Source organism: Perca fluviatilis, chromosome 21 (assembly GCF_010015445.1).
Source record: "Perca fluviatilis chromosome 21, GENO_Pfluv_1.0, whole genome shotgun sequence".
NCBI classification, from domain to species: Eukaryota; Metazoa; Chordata; class Actinopteri; order Perciformes; family Percidae; genus Perca; species Perca fluviatilis.
This window is the reverse complement of record NC_053132.1, coordinates 4,848,574-4,855,747: the sequence shown is the minus strand read 5'-3', so window position 1 is coordinate 4,855,747 and position 7,174 is coordinate 4,848,574. Positions and strand designations below refer to the sequence as shown.

The 7,174-nt window shown below is 42.6% G+C and overlaps 1 long non-coding RNA gene across 1 annotated transcript in view; it reads right to left on the bottom strand.

Moving 5' to 3' along the window:
* Nucleotides 1–336: 336 nt before the first annotated feature.
* The window catches only part of LOC120551570, a 111,952-nt gene continuing 105,114 nt past the window's right edge, over nt 337–7,174 (bottom strand). The window contains exon 2 of the long non-coding RNA XR_005637894.1: nt 337–1,148. This is a non-coding gene — a long non-coding RNA (uncharacterized LOC120551570). The remainder of the gene's footprint in view (nt 1,149–7,174) is intronic.

The window sequence follows — 7,174 nt, the reverse complement described above, 5'->3', positions numbered from 1 at the left end:
ATCTAAAAACTCCAGTTTCGCTAAAAGTTCTATATGAAAGACGCAGGTTTTTAGGGGCGCATAGGGCTGGGTACCAAAATATAATACTTTTTATGAATGTGTGTCCCAGGCCAGGATAGGAAATTAACTAGCAATGTAAAGATCAACAAGCCACTGACACATATGTTCAAATTTGATTCATTCATTCATTCATTCAATAAATTATAATTTTTTTGTCTTAAATCCACCAGCCATTTTCATATTATACCAACATTTGCAGCATCCTGAGCCCTTTTGGTAAGGAAATCTTTCACTGTCTCTTGCAATTTCATTGCAAAAAAATTACAAAAGACATCGCAACTTTTATTGCAATTTATTTACAAAACCTCCCGCAAAATTAGGCATTTTGGGCTACAACAATCTCAACAAAAGGCCTCGAAATCCTGGATGGACTGTTAAATCCTATTTCAGAATATTGAAAAGTGACTTGTTGGCTTCTTTAAACATGAAGCCAGCATGTAACTTGTCCAGTGCGTGTCTGAAAGTTGCTTACGTTGCCAGCACGTGCCCACAGCAGCGCATACTGCTCGTCGTCCTGGGAGCTCCTGAACAGGTTTAACCCCTGGGAGATGGCACAGCAGGTCAATGACCCAGTCCCTGGGGCCAGAGTTGATAATGTTCTGCACTCGCCTCCCTTTCCACTCAGTGAAGCTGCATGTCGGCCTGCTCGACACCTCATTGGCTGCGATCTTTAACGCTGGCGCAATCGATGTGCTTTAAAAATCCGGCAGCAGAATCATCTGTGTGTCCTCCTGCTACAGTCCTCATCTGTCAGTCTTCACATTGTCTACAGGCAGCGACAGGAAGCTGAAACACCAAACAGCCCTTTGAAGGATATGTTAAATTATGTCATTTACGATCTCTCCACCCATTATTACACATCAAGCTTAGTAGGGTGTGTTTTCAACACCCCGCCGTTGTGCTTCGGGACCTCTCCCCAGAGAGGGAATGAGGTCATGCTGTTCAGGAACCAACTCATCTATAAGGACAATGGACCACTCGCCACTTCCCAGGGTGCAGGGCAGAGTTGCACCAATCAGATCCCTGGGAATCAAAAGGGTATAACTAACCATCTGATACCACGAAACTGCTTCCTTCCTTGGCGAGTGCTGAAGGGAAACCAACAAAGAAAAGTTAACACCCAAAAGTCCCCAGTTCCTCCCTACTGTAACAATAAAGTGTGCAGCTAATTATGCATTTATAACATTGACACCGATGATAAAAAAAAAACTCACTTCCAATGGAGGAAGAAATTGCCTCCAAGTTTCTGACTGGTTGCTATTTTAAGAAGTTGGAGTATTAGAAAACTATACAGCACATGAAACCTTTTCGTGAACTGGGTGTGGGCAACTCATCCCTAACAATGTCAGGGTTTAAGCCCAATAATGTTGTCCATGCATCATTTAAAATCCAGGCCAAACTCACATCATTGGTACATCTTCCAGTTTGTGTTTGGTTACTATAATACACGGTTGGTAAGGGAAGATACAAAAGTCTTTTGTCAAATCTGGACGCTCATCAAAGGAAGGTTTTCTTCCTCCGAAACCTCCGTTGGTGTGACTGAGAAGATTGGTAACGCCTGAGGTGGATTAGCAGGGATGACACATTACTCAAGTCTTCCCAAAGTTTCTAGATGTGTTGAGTGTGGCCTCTCGCTGACCTGACACACTGCGCTCTCTAAACGCTCTCTAAGGAAGGCCGTCATTCAAGTTCACTTGAATGGGAAAAAAAAAAATGTGACAATGGTTATCTACCATAGGGCTGCACGATTAATCGCAATTTTATCGAAACCGCAATATGGACTAGTGCAATATCCAAATCGCAGGGGGTGGCGCAATATTTGTTAAAGGCAAAATATGTGTCTAACCATTCTGAATGAAGTACTGTGGGCCTACAAATCCTATCCTACAGACTAAAAGAAAACATCTTTGTTTGGTACAGATTCTTGCAAAAATCACACTACATGACTATAGTACATTTTTATTTGTGTTTCAACGAAAATGAGAATGATGATCTAAAAAAATTGATCATTCCCTCCAATATCGTGAATCATATCGCAATATCAGTCAAAAATAATGCCAATTTGACATTTTCCTCATATCGTTTAGCCCTAATCTACCAGTGAGTATTTTGATGTAGATTTGGATCCAGATTCAAAATATATTGTTAAAATAAGGTTTATTGCTTTGTGCACTCTCTTTGGGGAATTACAGGAAGCTGCACGTTTAAACCCTGAGAAAACCCCTGTATAAAAGGGAAACAGTATACAGTATATTAAAAAGAAAGCAAACGAAGAGCACATACTGAACCTCCAACACATTCCTAAATTTTGTTGTTGATAACAGAAAATGTTAAGATATTTTTTATCTCCATCAAAAAAGGTGATGGATGACCAGTGGAAACATGTTTTTTTCATTCAAGCAAATGAAAAAAAGAAAATAAGACAAATCATCATTCTGCGCCATCCTCCTGATGAAGATGTGACATGTTTGAAAGCTCTAGACCAGGGGTCTTCAACATTTTTTAAGCCAAGGACCCCTTAACTGAAATAGAGACGGATCAGGGACCCCCTACTACATATATTGTATAAAATGAAGTTGCATATTAATCTGGTCCTACAATAACTTTTAGGGCAGCCTAAAGCATTTATAGATACCTTTTTTGCATAGAATACTAAGCTATTCAAATAGCCTTAAAACTGTTGGAATGATTTTATAAATCATGTTTTAATTAGTGACTACATTATTGGCCAGTAAGCCTATCATCAGTGGGGATTTATATTTGCTAATAATATGTTGGAATCATGTTAAGACGTTTAAATTTTCAAACAACTTTCAAAATTAACAATAATTTGGAGGCCCCCCTGCAGTGACTCTGAGGACCCCGGACCCCCTGTTGAAGATCCCTGCTCTAGACAAAGCTCATAGGTGGCGAGATTTTGATTAAAGCTGCACTAATAACTATTTGTGTATGAACAATGGTCAAATGACTATGACTACGTTTACATGCAGCCAATAATCCGTTCAAAACCGGAATATTAGCAATAACCCGGTCGCGCACGGCCATGTAAACATGCAAAAACCCGAATATGCTCATATTCCGGTTTTTAAAAACCCGAATATGCTACCTGGGTTACCCCTTTTCTAACCCGAAATTTTGGTCATGTAAACGCGTATCGGCATATCTCCATCAAAAGGAACATTGATTTGTGTTCTGCGCATGTTCTATTCACAAGGAATCTTGGTCTTTTGAGTAGAGGAACTTCTTGTATGCGCCAGAAAACATAGTTATAATAATAATTATATACTATAATAATATATATATATATATATATATGTGTGTCAATGCAGAAAACCTGCGCGCAGTATACCGGAAGTAAACAAGAAGTAGAGGTAAACATGGCGAGACGCAGCACAGCACCACACTTTTGGAGCGAGGAGGAAACCAATTTCTTTATTAGTGTGGTGAAAACCATGAATATAATGTCTTTTGTTTACGGCAGAAAGTACCGAGATAGTGAGATTTATAAGAAGGGGACCGAAAAGTTATTAGGCCTTTAAGGTTGTCCGTAGGGCTACGGCCCAGACGCTTAACCGCGGGGCCACGTCGCCGGGATATTGCCATTTGATTACAAATGCCATGTATACAGGAGTAACTCTCTCTGCTCACGCATGTAAACGGGTTATTCCGAATGTTTCAGAAACCCGAAAAGTGACCTTAACCCGACCATAACCCGAAAATTGACAGCTTGTAAACGTAGTCTATGTGTTAGGTAAAGACTATTATCCCCGTCAGCTCTACAGAGCTTTTAAGCATCTTCCAGCTCTTTGTTTTGGTTCTACAAACCCACAACTTTCTCATCTCATCAACCTGTTTTTTTTCTTACTCTGACAAACCCACTGTAAACCCCCCAAAACCAACATGGCATCATGACTTTGCGTAAACATACACGCCACTTTCCTAAATCCAAGTGGCGTGTTATCTGTACGCATTTTGAGCTATCCACGTGTATGTCTACGCTGTATAGAGCGAGAATGTGCCGTGCTATTGTGAGAACATCACACGTGTGTAAAAAAAAAACAAAAACAAAAATTGGGTTTAGGAAATAGTCATGACCGAAAGAACGAGATCCAGGGTACAAGCGGCCGAAATGGGTTTCCTCAGGGTGGCTGGCGTCTCCCTCAGAGATAGGGTGAGAAGTTCAGTCATCTGTGAGGAGCTCGGAGTAGAGCCGCTGCTCCTTCGTGTCGAAAGGAGCCATTTGAGGTGGTTCGGGCATCTGGTAAGGATGCCCCCTGGGCGCCTCCCTAGGGAGGTGTTCCAGGCACGTCCAGCTGGGAGGAAGCCTCGGGGAAGACCCAGGACTAGGTGGAGGGATTATATCTCCAACCTGGCCTGCGAACGCTTCGGGATCCCCCAGTCAGAGCTGGTTAATGTGGCTCAGGAAAGGGAAGTTTGGGGTCCCCTGCTGGAGCTGCTCCCCCCATGACCCGACACCGGATAAGCGGACGAAGATGGCAGGATAGGTTTAGGAAATAATAATAATAAATGCCAAACGCGGGACGCGATCCCGGCTCTCCTGGGTGAATGTCCTGTGTTTTACCCATCAGCGGACTTCCGTCCTAATATACTACTCGCTACGCGATAATTCACACGTAATGTAGGTCAATGGAGGCCAAACGGCGTTGATAAACACGCTAAAAAGCGATTATGCATCTTGATAACATGCCTAAATGGATTGGCGTGTCATACATACGCCACCCAGCCACCTGTAGAGCTCCAAAGATTAATGAAGTAATTAGTCCATCCACATTTTCTCAAATTTAATCTGCAACTATTTTGATAATTGATTAATGGTTTTAGTCAATTCTCAAGCAGAAATGTCAAACACTTTGCCGGTTCTAGCTTTTCAAATGTTCGGATTTCATGCTTTTATTTCTCATATGATATTAAAATGTTGGTTTTTAACTATTTTTTTCACTCTTTTCTGACATTTTATAGACAAAACAACGAATCAAGAAAATAATCGTAGAATATTCAATACTGGAAATAATAAGTGGCAGCCCTACCTAACCGTCCAGAACCAAACAGCAGACAAGTGAGCATCTACTAGCTGGTGAAGAAAGTAGATCTAGCTCACGTGTCAAACTCAAGGACGGGGCATCAATTTAGGTTCACAATAAATGTAATCTAGTTGTGCGCCAAATCCAAAAAGACAGGGAAGTGATTTTCAAACTGCAATTACGCGACACTCCGAGCAGAATTTGGTAGATTTTCTGACTTTGACAATCTCCAGAGAGTTTTCATATTCAGGCTGAGAAACAGATGGCTGCGAGTCGGAAGTGTGGTAGCCTACTTTTGAAAATGTATCTCTGTTTTGCTTGATTTGCTAAACTCTATGATGGCTACGGAACTTTTTTTGCTGACTTTTGTAGGGCTTTATGTCAACAAAAATGTTGATTAAAAAAAACGTAATACTGTCAAAGATATTTGACTTTTCTTAATAAAAACATGTCAATAAACTATTCTTGCCTGGCCCTTGATGTGATTTTCATTTTCCAGAGTGGCCCTTAGTGAAAGTGAGTTTGACACCCCTGATCTAGCCTTTTAAGAGCCAGATCTTTCTCTCAGTAGATGGTGGAGACCAAAACAAAGCTAAAAGGGGCATATGGGAATATTGGAATCAAATTCATCCAGTGGACACAAACTAGACGCCAAAGTAAAAGTGCTGCTCTTCGTCTGCCGGATGTGTCAGAAAAGTAAAAACCTTCCGAGCTGATAACTTGTCAGGGCTGTGAGTGACTGTCTGGTTGGCCAACACGATGACTCTGTTTGAGTTTTTGAGATGCATGCTAAAACAAACAGGACTAGAAATGTAATGTGTTGGTAAAACTGCAGATCAGAGTAACAGGGCTAGGCTTGCCAAAAGATTCAGGCACTATACACCCCCACCTCCCTGGCCACACTGCCTGCACAGCAGCAGCCGACTGTGGACTTCACCACTGACATTCCAGCTGGGTCTAATTTGGCTGTCCCCCCCCCCGCCCCTCCTTCTGTAAATTTTATTATTATTTTAAATCATAACTGTTTCCTCTTGCGGTGATGTTAATATCTGGAAATACGCTCCGGCGGCCTCAGATCACTCAGAAGTGTTTGCGTGGTGTGTGATTAAGGGCGCCTGGCGAGCCTGGAGTCCGGCCTTCGCGTGGGTAGGCAGAGACAGCAGCAGTGGCAGGACCTTCCAGGAATATCTCAAATAAATCAGGTGTGATAGCCGAGTGGAAAAAACAAAAACGGCCCATTTTCCATGTCCACTTTCCAAATATTTCCTCCACCGGGAAAATCCAAGTTTTAACACCTTTTGCTATCGAATCGCTATTTTGAACAAAAGGCAAGAAAAAAAAGCTTTTGGTCCTTGAGTGTGAACAACATCTTTTTCCACGGGTTTGTTTGTTGTACTTTCCCAGGCAACAACAGAATCATCCGTTTACGCACCTCTGTCATGCTATCAGCCATCCCCCCCCCCTCCTCCTGCTCTCATCCTCTCCAAAGCTTTTCCAATACAGTCTCAACAACACTCTGAGTAATTGTAGTGGTTAACAGCAGCAGGGCCAGATATCCAAACAGGAAACAGGAAAAAGTGCCGAAAATATTCCGATTAATTGAGATTGGATGACGGAAAACAAGGCAAGGGGAGACGCGAAAGCAGGGTCAGAAAAGTTCAGCCTTGACGTCGGCTTCACGCCGCTGCTTGTTTTGATTGCCGTGATTACAAGTGGACAGCTGAAGACCCGTCTGAAGTCACAGACGCATCTCGATTTTGTAACGGGCCAGATTTGATCCTCTGGAATTATTTTTAGCCCGGTGCACCGGTGTTATCAGAGGTCTCGCCGGTGACTGGAGTCAGCTGTGTGGGATTATGCTGAGGTGAGAGACAGAGGTCTTTGCATGCAGACGGGCCCAGAGCGCGGTCACGCAGAGGTCTCTGCATCCACACTGGGGCTGCTGCCATCAGAGGCTGCCTCGTGTCGTTGGCCTGTCATACGGTGTTGATGTTTGGATGGAGAAAATGTAAATGGAGTGTAATTTTTGGATGACAAATCTCTCCGCTTTCTCCCTCCTTTTTGTCATCTTC